The 22,121-nt window shown below is 45.1% G+C and overlaps 1 protein-coding gene across 4 annotated transcripts in view; it reads right to left on the bottom strand.

Annotated features, from left to right (window-relative positions):
- Nucleotides 1–22,121, bottom strand: part of Dab1 (DAB1, reelin adaptor protein) — a 412,667-nt gene that overhangs the window by 278,764 nt on the left and 111,782 nt on the right. The gene's annotated exons all lie outside the window — the stretch shown is intronic.

The following is a 22,121-nucleotide window of genomic DNA, read 5'->3' as shown; positions in this document are numbered from 1 at the left end:
TCCCACTTGATCTCCTCAAATTGATTAAATTTAATCACGGTCGCTGGTCTTTCCCAATGACTACCTGTCTGACAGTTACATCTCAGAAACCCACTGAAAATAAAAATATCACTCTTACCCATGTTTTTAAAATATTAAGAAAAGCTACTAGAAATGGAGAAATGGATCCACAAATTGCCTGGCCAACTCTGAGCTCATGCCCCAGATTCCAACTGTGTCATCTTGTGGCGCTGACCTTGAGAGCCAGCTTCAGCTCAGAGAGAACCATGACCCAAAACTCACCATCATGACAGCTAAGATGGCTTACCTAGAAGGTGACATATAGGGACTACAAAAAGTAAAAATAAAGCTTTGATGCAAGGAACTTTCCACTGACCCAAGGATAGCGATTTCAATCTTTGTTTCAATAAGCTATTTTGTACAAGGACACACTTGTTATGTGTATCACTAGTAACTTCAGAGGATGGGGCCCACGGAATTGTCCACAGATGAAGACTTCTGCCATATCTGGGTCATTTATCCACAGCAGGCCCTTAGTTCCCCCTTCCCAAACCCCTCCCCCAAAGGTCACAATCTATGGGAGATGACAGAGGCTCAAAGTCGCTCCTATACACATATACACAATTAATTTCCCCAGGGATATTTATCATTTTATTGAAACAAATACTAAGAATCTACACTGGCTCAGCACTGTCCATGTTTACCAAGCAGCATGCTGGCCATGAGGATACCATCTAAGTCTGGTCCCTGTCCTTAAGGAAGTTTAGTCTGGCAGAGGTGTAAGTCACATGAATAGTGACACACCTATATGACCAAGACTAAAACAGGTACAAGCTCCAGGCACAGTGGGCAAAAAGTGCAAGGACTCATCCACCTTGTGGATGCCCACTGACTGTGATTACAAGTCAGTGAAGCTGCATACAGGACAAGCCCTACTCTGCAGGATTATGAGGAACGATGCTTCTGTCATAGGGGTAGAGAAAGGGACCAAAAGGCTCTCATGAAGCACATGCAGAATGAATGAAGAAATGAATGAACGATGGGTTATTTTAGGCAGAAGCATCAATATGTGCAAAGGCAAGGAGGCCAGAAATCAACAAAACCAAAATAATAAAAGGAAGCACAAGTGTGACAGGGACGTAATACACTTTCCAACCTTCTCGCTTCTTCCTTGTGCCTCTGTTTTCCTGTGGAATGCCTCTTGGCAAATCTGCCCTGATCTTCCACGAAACTCTGAGTTTGGCTCAAAGACAAATTTCAAGCAAAAAGATTTCTGATCCTGCTACTAACATGAACTCTCTATTTGTGGTAGGACCTGGTCTTAGTTACAATCTTGTCTCAACCACTGAGCCACCACAGGACTTGAGGAAGTCATTCCACTCCTCCCTCACGTCCTGTATCTCTACTATGGGGCAAATACTGCCAAATCCAAGGAGATGTTGGAAAAATTAAGAAAGATCACAAGTGCAGAGTAACTGGAAGAATACCTGGCAGGCCTCCGAGCATGCTCCTAGTGTTAGGTACACCCTCCGGAGTACTCACTCAACAGCGGATGTCCCAGTCACCTGCCCTATCTGGACTTTACAGAGCAGCAACTGAGAAGGTAAGGCAGCATCCTCAGTACAAATTACAGTGCTGATAGCACCTAAGATCTTCCCATCACGATGATCCCCTACACAGTAGGTATCTACCTGCCATACACAGAAAGCAGCTGAAATGTACGGATTTTACACAAATTTGAGGATTCTCAAAAAAGCCAATATGTAAAAATAAACAGGATTTGGACCCTTTTCTCTACTTGGGCTTTAAAAAACCAGAGTAGAGCACTTCCCAGGCTTCCATGGTTCCACGCCGTCACTTGCTTGACACGATGTGATTTCATTTAACTGGTACACGTGTTGTTTGTAGAGTCTAGAGGTAGACTTCCGTATCAGCAATGAAAGGAAGTAGAGCATCATCCTGCATACAAACTTTCAAAAGGAAGCTGCAACACAGAACATACACAGCACAAGCTCTGGTCTCCCCTTTAATTTTCCAAAAGCCAGAGGTTGAGCAAGTGCTGTGAAATAACTCCAAATTATTTAGGAAATTCATTTCTTTGTAATTAAGGAGATTAAAGTCCTCCAGGGCCAGAAACCATGTGACAACTCGAATCGTCTTTCCCAGTAAAAGCTGTGAAACCCTATCAGTTAAATTCAGGCTCGTCCAGAATTCTGAAATGCTTCAATAATGTTTCTTTGCTCCACACAATCTGCAGTAATTTAATATTCCTGAAGTGTGTCAAGTTTTTTATAATGAGCTCTTCAAATCTAAATGTGAATTATGTAACACCCCACTACAGACGCTCTGACTAGGGAACTGTTTATAAAATGTACAACGCCATGCTCAGCGATGGGGTGCAGGCCCAAACCCCAAACCCCACAGCACATGGGCACACCTTAAAAAAAAAACATGAAGCTTTCTGCAGCTACAACAGAATACACTAAAACACAGGCTACCGCACAAATTTGTCTTCTCTTTTCCTACCTAGCACCCCCTCCTATGACCCTACAGGGAGGCTGTTGCTGTTTGCTAAAAGCCCTATTTGGTAGGGACTATGCTATGAGCCTCGCAAACCCTTCTGATTCAACCCCCCAATCACTCCAGAGTTAGCTGTTATTATGATCTTCAGTCAACAAATGGGATGGAAGGCGAATTTGACTGCTGCCTGTGAGCACATGACGTGCAGCGGCGGAGCACAAGGAGGAGTACAAGCCACACACGTCTCCATCCAACTGTACTCCACCTCCGAGGCCCATCAGTGGATGAGTGAAAAAGCACAGGTGTGATGTTAATCATCTTCAAATGTCTACAGCAGGCACTGATACGGGCTACAACGTAGATGAACCCTAAAGCATCAGGTGAAGGCAAAGGAATGGGACAAAGAGAGGCTGCATATTGTATAATTCCATTTTTATGCAATATTGAAAACAGATGAATCCAGGGAGACAGATTGGGGATGTCAAGGCCTGGGGTTAGGGTGAGTGTCTGCTTGATTGGTGCAAGTTCTCCTCTGGGGTAGAGAAAACACTTCAGAATCACACAGAAATGACGTTAGCACAAAACTATCTCATTACCTTTATGGTCACCTTTATATTATAGGAATTCCACCTCTATTCAAAAAATAAACCCAGATTCGTTCCTGCTTGCTATAAGCCTTGTGTGATACACAAAGGACAAGGCAAATTCCAGTGCAAAAGGACAAGGCAGCCCTGACACCAGATGGGGAGAGAGTCCCCCAGACATGGGCTGAGGGTCTGCTTGGCAGGAATCACATGCACTAATTAATACCTGCACATCACTCTCCACACGCTCTGTGACTTGGGGCCACTTATTCAGCTGCAGCCAAAGTAGAAAGCACAAAATAACAAGCCATTTATCAGCACGTCCTGCAGATTTGCAAGAGTACCACTAAGTCCAAGAGTGTGGGCATTTGCGAAGTGCTTGCACAGCTAGCTCGGTGTACAGCTTGTTACCTTCTTGCAGAAGAATGCAGAAGCCGTAAATGTGCAGCACTTATCTGCAAAGGCAGAAGCACAAGACAAACAAGGTAGAAGACAGTGGATCTGTTTTCAGGGGGTTGGGGGAATTCTGTGTGGGCAGGACTGGTCAGAGGAGGAAGGAAGAAGTACCAGGTGACAGACCGCGGAGTAAAGCTTTTGGTATAATTTCCACAGTTTGAAACATATTAATGTGCGCTATACTTGAAAAAATTAAATCAACGGGAACAGGAAGTGGGAGAAATCAGAATCAGACCGAAGCATATTAATCCAATTGTACATGCAATGAACATCAAAAACATACTTGCTAAAGCAACAAACTACTCTAGCAACATACAAGCACAGAATTGGATATGTGCCCTTGGTTCTAGGCGGGCTTAGGTGAGAGGGACAATCCCAAGTGCATTCGAGTAAGCCTAGGTTTTTGGGTAATGGTACAGGCAAAGCAATTCTGAAATAACTTTAGATGTGTTACGGGACTGCCCTAAGAGGTAAGAGCAACAGTGTTCTTAGGAGCCCTGGCTCTGACTGTGGAACCAGAGAGGTTAAGTTATGGGAAAACAGAATAATGTAATACAGCCTGGAAGCTGGAGGTCTCAGGACAAACTCAGGATTTATAAAACACATCTGCATTTGCATGCACATGTGTATATGTATATGTTCATCTGAAAATATTTCATAACTCTGTCCATTAAGAGGGTCTTGAAGCAAAGATGCCAGAGTCAGAGTGAGACACCAAGTACTCAGCCGTGTGGCTCCTACCTCCGCTCTCTAATAAGAGGAACCAGTGCTTCCTGGTAAGAGGGAGGAGTTCAGAGCTGGCCCGGCAGACACAAGATGAGCCTGAAATACATTTCCTCCCAGAGAGCAAAGAGATGCTCACAGCAAGCCAAAGTAGTAAGGAAAATGGCATAAAGACACAGAAGCCATTTGGAAGAAGACAGTGTCAATGGCAATATGATTAAGAACAACAGTAAGTAATGAGCTACTGGATAAAATAGACTTATAAATTCATACTGATAGACATGAATGGGGAGGACAAGAAGGCAGACTGTCGTGGAGCAGGTGCCGACAGGTAAACACCAAGGGAGTACCAGAATTATAAAATCAACATTTTGCAGCCACAAGAATAAAGGGCAGGCAGGAGCGAATCGCCAATAGATGCTGAATCCAGGAGAAATTTTTGATGAGGCCCCCATCTGTAGGTCTGTAAGAGCCTTTCCACTTACTATCAGTTCCAAGGGAAAAACATGTAATTATACAGTGCAGAAATTGGACAATGCCTCAATTAGTTTATCAGAATTAACTTCAACCAAGAGGGGCAGATGGAGAGCACGCAGTTCCCTGAGAAGAACAGAACATCACTATGCAATATCAGGCAGTGCCCTGGCCAGGAATCTAATCAGATTACGCACTTACAAATGAGAGGGAGAGGTTTTATTCTTCAACGCAGTAATAAAAGACAAAGACAGGTTGTGGAAACCTATTAGATTAAAAGAAATTAACCAGATATAACAGCTAAATACAACACGGGATACGGTCTTCCAATATATAGGTTCTTATGCCAGGAAGAAAAGAAATACCACAAGTTATTGGATCACTTAGAATCTTGAAAATTAGTTAAAATATCACATCACTGTTAAATTTAATTTCATGAGTGTGTTATAATCATGTAAGAATACAGAAGGAACAAATGAAAATACAGAGAAATTTTAAATGAAAAGGTTATTGCAGTTAAAGACACATCACCAAGAACAATAGGGTAAGTGTGCTTCAAATGAGGGGGGAATATTGAATATTTTGCATATTTTGAGGGAGATTAAGGACAACTTGTCTTTTACTGCAATGATTTTGTGAATTTACACCAACATCATTTCCTTATTGTACTTCATTTCTATTCTTAGGGAATACATACAAAATATTCACAAGTAAAGGGTTGAGATGTATGCACCTTAATTCGAAATGATCATTAAAAATCATACACATGCAAGTGTGTAATGATGTACACATGTACATGTATATATATATATATGCACAGACATAAAGAGAAATACACAAATGATAAGCCAAATGAAATAAAATATTAGCAGTAGGTGAATCTGAGTGAAACACTTGCATACTCCTACATTTCTACATTTTCCACAACTTCACTCAGACCTGGCATAGAACCGTGTGTAACTCAGCCAACCCTGATCTCACTTTTTCTCTAAGTGCTGGCCCATTTCAGCTCCCTAGATAGTATGCTTTCTTTTTCCCAATGCTACCTGCCTTTAAAATTAGTTTTTGGTTGTCAGTTCTTATTATATACTTCAATCTCAACCTTGTGTCTGTCCAGACTGCCTGACTCGGCAGAAGGGTCTGGACAAAGGGTCCTAGCAGCAGCCTTTTTCTTCCCAAGTTCTCAATCCCTCCTCTGTTGGGGGTCTCTGTACCACTTGGGAATCGCAGGCCCTGCCCAGGGCCATTGTAGACTTGACCACTGACTAGCTCCACAGCACTCTCCCGGGTTGTCTCCTTCTCCCTCTCACTCTCCCTCCTCTCTGGGACTGTCATGAACCTGTCAAGCTTGTCTGTCTTTTTCATATTGGTGCATCAAGGGCCATCTGATTGAGCCAATTGGAGAGATAACATCAAGAATAACAAACGAAGGGGCCGGAGAGATGGCTCAGTAGGATAAGCACTTGCCTGGCAAGTACAAGGGCCTGAGTTCAACCCCTGGTTCCGCAAAAAAAAAAAGAATAGCAAACGGGATCACTTCAAATTAAAAAGCTTCTACAACCAACACAGTGAAGAGGCAACATAAAGAATGGAAAAAATGTTGCTCCCAGCTACACCTCAGATAGAAGAAGCTTAGTATCTAGACCCCACCCCAATAAAAGACCCAGTCAAAAATTGGACAAGTGAAATAAATAGACACTTCGCAGAAGTACAAATGACCAATAAACACATGAGGAAAGAGTCACGATCTCTGGCTACTAGAGAGATGCAAGTGAAAATAACACTAAGGTTTCATCTCACTCTGGAAAAAATGGTCACCGTGAGAAGAAGGAAGAGCAGCAAATGCTCGTGGGGCTGCAGGGAAAAAGGAACTCTTCTACCCCGTCGGGATTAGTACAGCTACTAGGGAAATCACTATGAAGATCCCTCAGAAAACTAAAATGGGAAGTTTCATGCTACCCAGCTATTCCCCTGCCAGGTATCTTCCTGGAAGAGCTAAAGCATATTCCAGTGATCCCTGCATACCCGTGTTTATAGCGGCACTAGTCACAGCAGCAAGACTTGGAAGTGCTCCAAATGTTCATCCACAGAAGACTGGATAAGACAGTGTGGTACTTCTGTACAAAGGAGTACCACTCTGCTACACAGATGGATAAATTCAAGCAACTTGTGGGAAACTAGATGTATATTTAATCTAGAATTTTAAGAAAAATAAATCACACACCGACATTTAAACATCACATGGGTTCTCTTGCATAAGAAACCTAAAGCAGAAATAAATAAAAGAGCAGAGTAGAAGCTACACAATAGGAAATAAGGAGCTAAATTTTTGCAAGTGGGAAGGGAATCAAGAGATAGAGGCCTGATAAGAGGATGGGTAAGGGACATAACGCGATGTGCCAGGAACCTGCACCAACTCCCATGACGCATGGATTCACTATGTACTGCGATCATGCACTGATGAAATAAAGAAGTAAATGATTTTTATTAATTAATCAATTTACTTGATACAGGGTCTCACTATGCACTTTAGACCTCCTGTCTCAGCCTTCCCAGCACTGGAATTATAGGCATGCACCATCATACCCAGTTTCAGGGCCAGCACAGCTCACAGTACCAGGGTTCGAACTCAGGTCCTTGCGCTTGCCAGGGAGGTGCCTAGACCACCGAGGTATCCCCCTAGCCCAAGTAAATGATTTTTAAAGGCTTAACACCTCTCATTCTGCATTTGTTCTCTCCTGGGTCATGGGAATGGGAGCCAGTAAGACCCAGATGGAGCCTCGAGCAGCGCTTCTTACAAGCAGCCCCAGATGCAAAGGTGAGGTACTGTGGGAACTGCAGCAGGACAGTGTGCTGAGATGCTGCATCGCTCTCCGGATGAACTATCCTCACAGCGCAGGCACAGCCTGCCCCCGCCCCGCCCCAACCCTTTGAGAAAAATAATGTGCTGATGGGATGGATCACTGGTTGTAAAACTGAGGGCCACGAAACTTACACAGCCTCAGCAAGCCCCTGTCAGGGCCCTCTGCATCAAGACCCTAACAGGGAAAAATCACCGAGGAGACACATCTCTGGGCCCGTGACCTCCTCCTCACTATGTTGCGTCGCTGGTCTGTTTGTCCTACATCATGAAAAAGCAGAACTTCAAGTGATTTGCAGTAAGACTTACAGAAAGACAGTCACTGTAACAGGGTAAGATAACTCAAGAGGAGATGGGAATACAGGGAACGAAGAATTGCACGTGAATGTAAAGGTGGAAGGACAGAACACCAAAATCCATGTGGTTCTAGAAGGTGGGCTGTCGATTTGGGTGATTCCTGAAGGACAGAGTGAAAAAGGAAATGTTGTCAGTTATGAGCTTCATATAGTCCATGCTCAGAGAAAACATTCTTTTTTCCTTGGGACCAAAAGAGGAAGAGTAGACAGTACCAGCACTGTGTGGTGTCAATGTCATGGGTGTTAGCATAAGCAACGTCTATAAAAAATCCAACAGGGAAAGTTTAATGTCTTCTTCACATATGCCAGAAGCATAGTACTTGTAGTAATGGTTAAAAATAGGGCCCAAACAATGTAGCTCAAATCCAAATTGCTTATATACAAAACATATTTTCCTTTCTCTAAACTAAAAAAGTAAACTCAGTCTTGCTGTATAGGACTCATTAGCTCAAAATCTAGACTTAAACGAACTACAGTTAATCTTATCTATAAAGTGGGTTAAGAGTAGTATTTACCTTATGGGTCTAAACGAGGATAAATGAAAGTCTTACAAAAATATGTTTTGGAAAATAAAATACTATGTTCCAGGTGCTACTATTCAGACAGCAGTCAGTATTCAACAAGGCAATGATGATGGGTACAAAATGTGTTTCTTTAATCAAACTCAAAGCTAACAGAAGTCCGAATCAGGTTTTAACAGTATTAAAGGAATTTATGTGACAGCAGCAAGCCATACTTAGGAACATTTCATTTAACTAATGGATCACACAGTTTCGTTCAGCATTTATACACCATCATGAAAATTCATTACATAAATTCTTAGGGTATATAAAAAGAAAGAACAAGTGTAGAATCCTAAAATAATGTCGTTAGTGTTCCTAACACTGGGTGGCCACTTCCACTCAACCACCTAATAGCTTCACCTCTGAATTTACAAAAACTGTATTACTGGAAGAACCTAGAACCCAAATTTGACAGCACAAATCCTGTCTGACTCCAGAGTGTCCGCCTCTGAACTCTGAGCTCGTAATCTATGTAACTGCTCAGAGCTGTGATTTCCTCTTCAGGAGTCTAGAGATCTTCTATCTCCCTGGGTTTCCCAAGGCCAAGTGCAATGTCACAACTGCATACCTGTGGCTAGCTCACACGCACCTTGGTACATCACCTCTCACGTTGTATTCCCTCTTTAAATCCAGCTGCTTCTTTGTCTCTCTAATGAGCCTTTGACCTATACCCCATCTTGAACAGGAATACGCCTGTCACCTGCACAGGCCTCGCAAACAGTGTTGACAGGCAGCAAATATTCAGAGAGGGGGGTAGATTCATTTCTTCGTTGGCCAAGTGGCTACTAAATACCTGTTCCCTGTTGGAATCCTCCGGGAAGATGCTGGTGCCCTGCTCTGGGACTTCCTGTCCTCCAGAACCTGAATCCAGGTAAGCCTCTCCTTCAGAAGTACCCAGACTCAGGCATCCAGTTATGATGACAGAGAAGGCACTAAGGTATACTTGCTTATTCACTCATGCCTCAATACTCCTATTTGGGTGCAAATCTCAGAGACTAACCCTTGATACAGAGACTGCTGGCCTGTGGCCAGGCTCCACCACACAGGTAAAACAGGGAGCAAGGGGGACAGTTTAGGTTCTTCCGCAGTGGTGATGGCCTAGGAGTCATGGGAGACTGCAGGCCTGCAGTACAGGATACGGAGGCCATGTGGGAAGACACCTGTTACAAAGGGAGCTTCCCACTTGAAACCCAACCCAGGCCAGACAAGGAGATGGGGATCCTGTATTTGTTTGCTCTTCCTGTCTGAGCTGCACCCTCCTCCAGAGCGAGTCTGAGGAACACCCACTGACTGGCGTCCCCTGGGGTCTCACAGAAAGAAAGGACAGGTATTTCATAAGGCCATCCTAAGTGAAGGAAATTTTAAACAAACAAATGTTGCACTTGGCAGCATCTCTTGCTGATTTACCTAAAATACATCTGGCCATTATTCACTCTCCCTTCTGTGAGCAACATTTCATTATTTTCTAAGCTGACCATGGGGATAGGGGACCTCTCAACATCAAGCCAAGACAGCATGTGACTGATGTCCCCTAGCTGCCTGGCTCTGGAGAAAGCGCTGCACATGGCTTATTCCTGCACACCCCGTACTGGCACCAGTCCAGATCCCAGATCCCATGACCACCAACTCCTCCTGCAGGAGCCCCACCCACCTATCCAATCTAAGTCACCTCCAACAGATGCCATCTTCCCCCCTCAGAGATGAGAGGCACCTTTTTCCCATCATTGACAACCTATTCGCTTTGCCCTCTTCTCAGACGCTGGATTTCTACCACCTTCCTGTCTGAAAAAGGGGGAAAGGGCATCTCTGCCTCACTAATGATTTGCTAGTCCAATCTCAATTACTGTACAACAGGATACACGGATGACTCAGATTTCCTCACAAAAGGATCTGAACTTGGCGGGAAGCAACTCAATTTCCACCATTGTCTCCCTGACAAAAAGCATACGCAACAACACTAACCACAGGCCCTGTTTCCTGGGGCCATCAATGAGGACAGATGCCTGACAAAGAGTGCCTTTCTGTTGTTTCCTGATTCGTGAATGTATTTATTTGAATCCTTTCACAGAGCATCAAAATTCAATCACTCTTGGCAAATCCTGAACAAACCAGCAACATGGAAAGCTGTTTATTCTCCATGAAAATGCCTCCTCGCTGCTTCAGGCCTTAAACTCCAGAGGATCTCCCCTGGAGACCCTCCACAGACAGGGAAGCCTTTCTGACACCTGAGCCCCCCCAACACACCACACCTCTGTTCCTGAGAAAGTGCTACTGGGCTCCCATACTCCAGCGCACACTAGAGCCTCCCTGGGGCTACAGCTACAGGTGTTCATTTGGTAGGTCAGAGGTGCCTCCTAGTGTCCAGGTATTTAGAAACTCCGGAGCTTACTCTAAAATGTAGCAAAGTGGGAAACAGAGCAACATAGGTTAAGGAGCCTTGGGGACAATAGACTGGGCATGTGACTTCCACCAAAACTAGGACTGAGAATCCATCCTGCCCCTGGCCATTTGTAGGAGTCGATGTAATCTTCATAAAATGTTCCTCACGTAGTGTGAAGTGCTACCATTAGGCACACAAATGTCCCCACACAAAGGCTTTACGCCCTAATTGCTAGAACATGATGTAGATGATTCGGATGGTGAAAATCTGGACTTCCAGATTAATGAGATTTGGATGAAATTTGAAGATCTGGACTGATGGCACCATACAGAACAAGGAAGCATTGCTCTGCGTGTAGCATGGACGTGAATGTTTGGGGACAAAGGGTAGACAGGGACAGAGAGAATAATGGCCTCCCCTGGTGTGCGCATCTTGCAGATGTATTTATTGTACAGCAGCAGGAAAGCTGCCTCGTTCCTACCTGGCTTCTCACACCGTCTCCCAGCCTATTTCAGTCCTAGTCCACAGGGCCTGGGCAGGGCCCCCAGGCAGTTCTCTGGCTGAGCAACAGCCACGGCTCAGCCTGATAGCAAGCCTACATATCCAAACTGCACATGCTGTCTCTGGAGAGTCTGGGCTCCTTGACACAGGGCCTGCCCACTGGTACTGAGAGCCAAGGTGACAAGGTGCCCAGGGAGTCATGAGGTAGCAGGAGTGAAGACCACTATTTACTCTCTCTTAGAGAATATATAATTAGGAGACACAGAGAGGTCTGAGTAGAAGTGGAAACTTGGGGTCTTGCATGGCGGGGAGTAAAGGTGTCCTATGCAATGGGAAGAACAAGCCAATGAAGTTCTCAAGGGAACTGCAAGATCCTTCCTGTGAGGAAATTCTCCCTGGCTCTTTGAGGCTGGGCTCTTGGTTCTTCTGGACTCCAGAATCATTTTCCCCACCTTCTGCTGTGCATGGCCTTCCAACATGTCCCTGGCCACGCAGCCCAGGATGGGCCTGCCACGCACTCCCATGCACCTAGTCCTGGAGCAGCACACACTTGGTATCCGTATTTTCTGGTTGGCAAAGAGAAGTATGAGCATCTCAATGTTACACACTTGCCCTAGGAGAGCAAACTGTGGCTTCACCAAGTCCCAGATCTATGACCTTTGGCAATGTCTTTAGAAGTCTCTGAGCCTCATTCCCTACCTCTGTAAAGCTAGGAAAGTGGTACTTCACCTGTAATGGTCACTGACTAGAATATGGTTAACATATGCAAATTGTCTGGTGCTAAAGGAGTTATTCATTATATATTATTTGCCTTTTCCCCTCTCTCTATTTCACTTACACAGCAATTCTTTGGAATAAAGACTAGGACATTTCCCAAATTTATTTTCAGTACCATCTATCTTTGGGATATTTAATCCACACATGTCAAAATGAACCAGTAAACCACTATCCAAAAACTATATCTGTTGTAATACAAAGTCTGATACAAGAGTGATCACAAGGGTCAATGTTTAAGTTAAAAGCTTTAAGAATTTATCACAATGGAAGAAATATTATCATTCATCCTCTCAAGAAAATCCCCTTTGATCCAAACATACTCACCCTATCCCTCCTGCTACTTTCTGAAGCAATTCTAGAAATTCTCTGTCAGTGATGTCTTTCACTGTGCCGTTGTAGCTTCCACGATGATCTGAACTGATTCAACATGCTTACAGTAATTTCTGCAGAACACAAATATTGTGGTGTGTCCCCACCCACACTACTCCCTAGATCTGACAATACACGACTCTTGGCTCTTACCCAAAGTTAAAGTGACCATGAAAGGCAAATACTCTGAGTCAGTTCAAGACATCAAGGCAGCCATAACAGCCCAACTAAAGACTGCAGAGCAGCCTCAGAAAGTAGTAAGAATGATAGGGTCGGTGTCTGAAGTGAGGGGGAGTGTTTCAATAAAGATTGAAGGCACTGTGTCTTTTAGTGTAACGAATGTTTAATTTCCACTGCAATTTTTTTATTACATGTTAACTTAGCCTGACCTTCTGATGCCCATTCAAGACAGCCCCTCACATACATACACACTCTCAGCTCAGTTCCTTTTCTCATGAGAAATGCATACTACAGCCACTAGGGTGACTGCAGACCCAGAGCAGGCCCGGCCATCACCACCAGACTTCCTTCCCCAGCCACTCAGCTCACTCTCAGAGGTCCTGCAGCAACATGCGCACGCACACTGAGCTTATTCTAGTAGGCTTCACTGCAGGATTACTTACTCAGCCTGGGCTGTTTGGCAGTGAAACCCCTGAGGACAGTGCAGTATCCCAGGGACAGAAAGGCAGAATTGTTACCTCCAAGACCCAAAGGGACAATAGGACAATACAGGAAGTAGGAGGGAAGCCCATAGAGTTGCCTTCAGCAGAGCATTGACCTGCCCGTCAGCACTGGTAAGAAGTCCCCAAGGGGAAACAAAACAGATTCCACTTTCCTTTCCTCCTGCTGGGACTTCACTTCAGGCAGCTCCCATCAGCAGGGAAGGAGCTGGGAGCCACGGTACAGACAGCTGGCACTGGATGGGGAAGGGCAAACAGGAGCGGCAGAGCAGAACCTCCACGAGGAGCCTCCCACCACAGCCATATTCTTCAAACTTCCGAAGAACAAGACAAACACCTGCTTCCTTGGGACAGCACATAAGACAGAAAGGACAAATGACAAAAGAAAACCAGGATGGCCATTCATGGGAAACTGCTAGGCATTCGGGTTTGTGCTCAGTGCTGCACACTCGCTGTCACATGAAATCTTTGCTTACCTGGAAAAACACGTGCTGTTAGCCCCATTTTGTAGCAGGAGAAACTGAGGCTCAGAACTGATACAATAACCAATCTCTTGTTGCATTTCTAGGATGAACCAGACCTAGAACCCCGGCGCGTCTCACCCTAAATGTGAAGTTCCTATCCACCCACCCCGCTTGCATTAATACCCACTTGTCCTGTGTCCCCTGTTGTGCCCTGAGGCTGCCTGAGGGACAGATGGGCTTCCGTTCGCTTCCACCCTCCTTTGTTCCCATGCCAATAAGATGCAAGGGAGCTCCACACATGTATTAGCCGAATAAATAAAATCACAAAATATTTTAAATTTCTACAGTCCTATTTTTTTCTCAGTTTAAAAATAATCTCTTTTGCTAAACACTCAGAAACGTCTTTTCTCTCTTAGACCAATTTTTTTTTTTTTTTTTTTTTTTTTACATACGTTTCGTATGGAGATCCACAACACATCACTCCCATGAGAAATACCCCCGGGCTCCTTGTCTATTCAGGCAAGCACTTGGTAAATTTGGAAAACAGTTTAGATTAATTTCTGCCTGCCAAGTGCAAGAATTCTGGGTAGCCTCCTCCCATGCAAACTTTTAAGAGAAATATGCTTATTTCTTTAAGCATCTCCAACAGCGTTCATTAAAATGGATTCTCTGGATAAGATCTTGATCACTAATAATGAAATCAATGCAATGACTAACACTAAGACCTCAGCAGCTCTGCTTGACATTGTGTGTGTGTGTGTGTGTGTGTGTGTGTGTGTGTGTGTGTGATGTCACCTGGTGAGTCTCCCTAAAGGCCCCCGCGTGCCTTGCTGGCATTTCATCATTACTCAGCCACAGTCTCTCCAGGGCACCAAGGGTGAGCTCCTGTGGACTCCAGGCAGAGCTGAAGCCTGAGGCCCAAACAACTCACTTCCTTCCACCCTTGCCTCTGTGTTCACTGACTGGGAAGACAATAAGCCTTGTCAGGACCCGCATCAGTGAAAGGAGAGGAGCTTGCGTCATTTATGAAGGGGGCCTCTGGTCTCGCTGCATCTGGGCACTCACTGGACACTGCCTTCCAATGAGGACTGTTCCAGGGTGCCAGCACCTCTCCTTTGCATTCTTGTTTGTCTTTACACCATCTCAGTAGACTATGTCTGCATCCCAGAGCAACTGGAGAAAAGATGAGCCCAAGGTTTCCCAGTGAATAAGTGCTGAAGATAGAAAAATGAAATCCATCTCTTCTGGACACCAGGATCTTTTGTGTATCTTGCAAACAGAGCCTGAGTCCTGGGTCTAAATTCAGTTTCCTGAGTGGGATATTCAGTTCTGGAATGACAACTGAAAGTAGGGCTGGGTTCTGGTTCTGCCATCCTGAATTGCAATGAGATGGCACTTCTGTCTCTAAAATCTGAGTTATGACAGCCCCGGTCACTGGGCTTCAGCTACTGAAGTGATGCCTCCTTCCCTCTTTATCTGCTGAAGTCAGACCCCACCTCTTCTCTACCTGCTAATTCTGGACACCTTCGCTCTACCCCTTGCTCCAAGCCCTGCTGGCCACTGACCTGGACAACGACACCCTTCTTCTCTCTGGAGAGAACTTCAACCTGCAGTCATAAAAAATTATAGCCTAAATAAGAACATTCCTTAAGGATAAAAAGATCAAGATGATAATAGAAGTAATACTAAATATGGCTGCCAAGTGCCAAGCAAATAAATTAATTCCTCATGAGCTTTAATTGGGCTAGCCCTAAAAAGTGGGCTGGTCTTGAGGAGGTGCCCCTTAATTAGAAGTTTCCAGAAAGCAACAAGCTAGTCCTACAAATTCACTGGATATCTGCAATCCACTAGGTTTTATGAGTGACTGCCTGTCCAAGGAGAAAAGGATAAATGATCAGAGGAAGCATGAAAAGATCTCCTCCCCTCAGGAATTCCAGGAGGAAACACCTACAGAAAATCAGAACTGAAAAACGGAGCTATCAAATGCTCCTTTGAAAATTTCACAAAAGCTCTGAACTCTTTTTCCCAAGCTCACGTCAAGAACTTAAAATGTAAAGTGGAGATTAAAAAAAAAATAAATTCAAAAGAGAGACACAAACCCAATATATTTTAAAAGCACAATTTGAAAATTGTCAGCGTGATACGCAGTCTTTTTCATCTCCTAACTTTTATCCCACCATTTTGGTTGGTGGCCGCCATCACTTTACAATAAAATCAGAAGCTGCCTCTAATAATCATAGCACTGTCTGGCCAAAAGGCACTTTCACCTCGGTGCACCTAGATAACATTCTCTTCATTCCCTTGAAAAAACACAGAACAGGAATATGCTTCCTCATTGTAAACACTAAATACCAGAGGCTCTGGAAAGAATGGTTTACCAGCACTAGTAAGTGGGGATCACCAAGAGCAGGAGCAGTGTCAAACTTCCAGTCCAGGGTTTGAAAGCTGGAAAGGATGTGGGGTGGCATCCAGAAGACTGGCCGAGAGTCTTCCTTTGCAGATGAGGAAGTGTCTTAAAGAGATTGAAGGGTTTCTCCAAAGTCGCTCGATCAGTAAATTACACAGAACAAAGAACAAGCACCTGGTTCTAAGTGAATGGCACTTAGCTTAGAAGAATCCTTGGACTCTCATCCCATTTCTGCCACTATGCAGTCCAAGAAGCACATCATTCATAACATCAGCCCCAGAAGGCACGTCTATATGATTTTATGTTATTAGACAATTTCTACCTTGATTCATTTTTATAGAGTCCCTGCCTCAAAGAAAAAGATACTTTTGAAGTATTTCACAAAGCATAAAAGAGACCTTCAAAAGAATTAAAAGACAGTTAAGACTCTTTGCTTGCACTGTAGAAGGAGCCCACTGTTCAGAATAGATCTTTCACACACTCTCTTTAGACTGGCATTCTGGAAAACACTTTGGGTCCCAAATGTCTGAGGGAAGAGCTCTTCCGGCAGAGAGAAGTGAAAGCTCCAAACCCTGAGGTGGAAATGAGCCAAGCAATGAAAACCCAAGAACTCTGGGTCCAGGCAACAAAGACCTCTGTTACTTTTCACAGAGAAAAGACCTGAGCATGCTCAACACAAGCTCAACCCAATAATTTGAGCAAATTAATTTCTAATAAAGATCCTGACTCTGAGATGAAAAAAATTAAATATTACATTACCATGTTAATCATGTTATGGAAGAAAACTCCTGGAAATGCAGCCATGCTCTGGCCCTTCTGGGAACAGAGCCACCCCACTGACAGAAGGACAAAGTGCACAGCTGAGAGCCTGTAAGTGGCTGTGAGAGATCGGAGGAGGCCTTAAGCAGGGTGTGGTCACATGGGGAACCACAGTCCAGGTCCTGCTGTGAATGCCAGCCAGGCGACCACACATGGTGGTGCACAGAGCCCTCTGTGCCTGAGACATCTACTGACTCACTGGATTGACACACAGTACAGAGAAGAGGCTGGCTAGCACCGGTCACTCACTTCTGAGGATGCAAGCTTATGTTCTCCCAGGAAGAGGCAGACAATGAAGATGTAGAACAGTAAACAATAAGCCAGAGGCTGATAGTCCTAGGAAGGGAAGTAAGGATGGAGAGGGGACAAGAGTGCTGGAGATAGGTCAATCTTTAAATGAGGCAGGGACGGTGGGGTGGCACTATTGTGGCACCACTGAAGCAGAAACATTTAAGAAGAAGGGCACAGCATACAAATATCTGAGGGAACAGTACTTCTGGCAGAGAGCAGTGAAACCTTGAGATGGAAATGAGCCAAGCAATTAAAAAAGTAAGCATGCTCCTGTAGTGTGCAGGAGAGAAACAGAGGGTACAGTCAATAATGGGAGGGCAGAGCCACCTGGGGGCAGAGTGTGGCAGAGGGCTGGCCTCCCTGGTCACTAACTACCTGAGCCCAGAAAAGGAAAACTTTGGTAAAGCTCCATTCTCACATTTGTAGGGGAAAATAAGAATAACCTCATCTAACCCATTAATACACTAATACTGCTCTTCCCCTGTGGTGAGAGGATTTCACCACATAAGCGTCTTGCACATCCATGTCGATGTAACAGCTACACCTCCCTGTCACAGATGAGAAACCCAGATACAGACTTAAGGTTTGTACTCAAAAAAAAAGGAGGGAAATACAAGAACCAGGATTTAAACACAATGTTCTGGTTCCTCAGCCTATCACACTGAGCTGCTTGGGGCCAAGAGCAGCTATGGGGACACGCCACGTAAGAAGGGCCATGCTGTCCTCTCAATGTCCTGAGATAGAAAGAAGTGTTCCCCATCACATCAGCTGGCAGTCCTCGTGGGGGTGCCTACCAGGGTTACACTAGCCCTGCATCTTTTGTTGCCTCACAGACTTGATAAATCCAGATTTCTAAATCCCAGGCAGCCTGCAAATCTCAGCAGCCATCTAGGTCCTCAAACCCGCCAGGTTTCAAAGGTCAAGCTTTGTAAAACAGAGAAAAGTGACCAAGCACCAAATCTGTCATAGTCTTAGGGTGCTAACTCCTTTCCTAATGAAGGCTCCTGCTTCTACTCTGCCTAAAAATCCAGAAAGATCAGTCACCTCAATTTGCACATGTTTACAACACTGGACCTTGCTCCCAACGAATGAAGACCCAGCTCAAGTCACCAGGATGGGCTAACATGGTCTGGAGCTTTATCTCAGCAGGAATGTGCACACCTTTTACTCCAAGCGATCTGTGAGGCGAAAGTCCTCCATGGCTGCCTCAGCTCAAGCCCCTTGGCTTGCTGCCGCCTGCACTGGTGAACGCATCCTTCTTCTCAATTTGAGTGTAAAACAGTGGCAACAGGTGGGCTGATGCAGAGGACAAAACTCCCAGGGTCCAAGTGCAAGACAAAGTCAGTGTTAGTTCCAGACTGTGAACTATGGTCTCTTAACCTCTGGGGGCCTAGAGAACGCGCCTCTGAAATGTGAAGACTAATTTTCACTGTGCAGAATATAAAACTATGCAAGAGGGAACAGTGTTCTGCCACACCCAAGGAACAATCACCCACATGAAGATTTTTACAAACTTGTTCCACTCATGCCCTCATACAATCCGCATGACAAAGCCCCACCCTTCACTTGGGGTTTTTCTATTAATAATTGCTCAAAAATCAGAGTCCAGTGCCAGGAGACAGTCTAGGAACTGTCTGTATCTTTCCGACTACACAATGGGGAAACTGAGGTGAGGAGGACACATAATTATAGCTAAGTGGCTGGCTTCTACAGCAATGCAGAGGACTCTCCTGCTAATAAACTCAAACCAAGGTAGCATGGCATTACAAGCTAAACACCACAGAGAACTTCACTGGGGCATGAACTAATGCACCCAGGAGCAACTTCAGTTGTGAAATCTAGAATAATACAAAGGCTTTATTAAAACTCCATTTTATACCTGAGACCAGAGGGAATCCCCATGCACTGAATGTAAAACAAGCTCAACTTACTCTGCACTTCTGCACGGAGAGATGAAACTTCCAACTTCCCAAAGCTTCTCATCTGCAGACGTGGCCAGTGGGCAGGTGCAGGGTGCAAACTCCAGCACGCCCTGTCCCACCTGTCTCTCCACTGCTCATTATCTGAGAGTTCCAGGAGGCCAGTTCCACACTCTGCCTAATTGAACTGTCCACTCTAACAAGGTCAGGGCCAACAGAGCCTGCCTCGGATGGCCCTCGCTCTCATTAGGGCCCTGCCTGGGTTTGTGCATTTGCTCAGGAACCCGGCAGTGAGGCGCTACGAGAAGGCTGTGTGTATTTCCACCTGCCATTACCCCCAAGCAGATGGAGCAGGACTATTACGGACATGGCTCCCCAGCTTGTGAGTGCTTACCCTTTGCACAGAAAGGACGGTCAGGCTGGAGGTTGGAGCAGGGTGAAGCCAAATGAGCGTGAGGTCTCGCAGTATGGTAGGGGAAGAAGGAAGGCTTGGGACAATGTCTTTTCCGGGCAAGTGTTTCCAGGTCACACTCCCACCATAGCTGTGGGCAAGCCACAACTTCTCAGACTCCCACAGGTTCTGCACCAGGACTGTCAGGGCCTCAAGCACATCTTTCTCCATAAAAAGGTCAACAATTGCATTCTGTGATCACACTGCTGTGAAGTCAAACACAATCTGACCCTGAGGTTCATTTCTCTCTTCTCATTAAAACTAAAAAACATTTTTGTGGAGACCCTAAAAGTCACCCTAGTACCTGAGGCCACGGGCTTTCAGGGCCAGCTAGGCAGGGTGACCCACCCAAGCCACAGTTTCCTTCCATGATAAATGGGACCAATGGCACCTTCCACTCACAATGGTGTGAGGGTCCACGGTTTAACACACAGCTCATCTACCACCATCCCCGGTACCCTGCAGTGCTCAATCAGGTGCGCTTAGTATATTTTCTTTATGGCATAGAAAATGTAATTTAGCCACTGGTACAGACCGAATGTTTGTGTGTCCTCAGGTCCCTATGTAGTTACCCAACCTATAACACAGTAGTATCTAAAGTGAGGGAAGGAAGGAGGAAAGGAGGGAAAGTTAAATCTTCTAGGCTTTACTTTTCCTATCCGTGTTGGAAGACTTCAGCGCTCTTCCCGTCATTGTTATTATAAGTACAGAATCTACTCTTACACCATTTATTAAGTCCCTATGGTACAGCAAGGGATGCTTTGGTATTACTTCATCTAATCCTGAAAACCAAGGAATGTGAGAAGTATTGCTCTCCAAATTTAAAGAGGAAAATCTGGAAGAGGAAAGCTCGAGTTTCCTCTAAGTGATGGAGCTGACGGGCAGTCCGAGGCGAGTGCTGTTTCTGCATCACAAATCTGTGAGGCAGGAGTCATCGGCCCTGACTATTGACAAAAGAAGCATGTCTTGAATAAGAGGAAACAGTGAGGACATTGTGCACGTACTTCATTTCACTGCGTGTTATTCTATGCCTAGAAAACAAAGGGGCATTTCCTGAGACGACATACTTCAAAAGAGCCAAACCTCAGATCTATACACGTGTTTTCTATTTTGCAATCAAACTTTTTTGCATTTTATTTGCAGTACTTGTGCTAAATCATCTCTATGCTTGACAGTCGGGCTCCATCCACCTTCTCCCTCCCGTGCAGAGTTTATTTTCTCTCAGAGAGCAATTATCGGCCAAATGCCAGGCTGCAGAAGGTGTTTCTCCAGCAGCAGCATCTGTCTCCTTGGCAGGCTCCTCGGGCAGTTTTCCTGGCAGCCTTAACACGGCCAGGGGGGTCAGTCAGAGCTTGGCTGCCCACAACACGCCACGTGCTACCAGCCTATACCTGACTGTCTCACAAAGGGAAAACAGCCTTGGACCCACCTTAGAAGTTATGATTGCCAAAGCCAACTTGGGCTCATCTGGCTTCTATCAAGTGCCACAAATTCCTATGATCCCCTTTGGTAAACAAACCACCAGTAACAGCAACTTAGACCAGGGCATCATCAGACTCCCAGATAGCATGTCGCAGGCGGCAACATCTACAATGGCCACAGTGATCCCCACCTCGGGCATTCATCATACCTTGGGCATCTCCCCATGTGGGCTGAAGGGGTTCATTTCTACACAGCAGGAAGCTCAAGTGGCTTCTAGCCAACAGCCTGGGGAGAACTGAGGCCCTCATTCCAGGGCTGGGGGGAACTGGGGCTGCAAATGCCAGACAGCAAGCTTGGGAACACGTCTGCTCCACAGGAGCCTGGGGCCGCAGCAGTGCTGGCAGATCCCTCGACTCAGGGGCCTGAGACGCCTGCGCTCTGGGCTGACCGTGGGGACTGTATGCCGATGACAACTCCTGCTTTGTTTCTGAGAGATTTCTTGCATAGCAATAGTTAATGAACATGCACTATTAAAGAGAAAAAAAATTAAATTACGCAAATAGAATTACTTCTTTCAAGTTTATGTAAATGTCACCACAGCGATGATGTCCTACTGATCCTACTGAAAATGACAACGCTCTTCCAGTCTATTTCCATAGCGCCTTATGCTAGCCCATCTTTTCATATTTTGAAGTCACGTTCTGTTTGGTAAGTTTGCTGCTGTTAAATGTTGTCCTTGAATTGGTGACATGAGTATTGCACCAGAGCCTGGTGGAAACGAAATCCAGATCTACTGAGTCAACATCTGCATGTTAGGAAAATCCCAAGGTGACTTGCAGGTACATCGCTATTTAATAAAATCTGTTCTGGCAGTCATATTTATTATGTTATTGCTTTTTGTCCATCTGCCATGCTCCCTACCCCAGGTATTGCGAGATACAGAAGCCACTCTTAATCCTGAATTTGGAACTACCTAATCTGATGCTGTGAAGATACACACATGAGTGAAAGACAGTGTGCCAGGCAACACTCGGATTGGTTGAGGCAAGGTCCTAAACCACTCGCTGTGTCTAAACGGATGGACTCCGCCACTCCTCCAATCCCC

Source organism: Octodon degus, unplaced genomic scaffold (genome assembly GCF_000260255.1).
Source record: "Octodon degus isolate 3935 unplaced genomic scaffold, OctDeg1.0 scaffold00156, whole genome shotgun sequence".
Lineage (NCBI taxonomy): Eukaryota > Metazoa > Chordata > Mammalia > Rodentia > Octodontidae > Octodon > Octodon degus.
The sequence above is the reverse complement of the archived record's forward strand: the minus strand, read 5'-3'. Positions and strand labels throughout refer to the sequence as shown.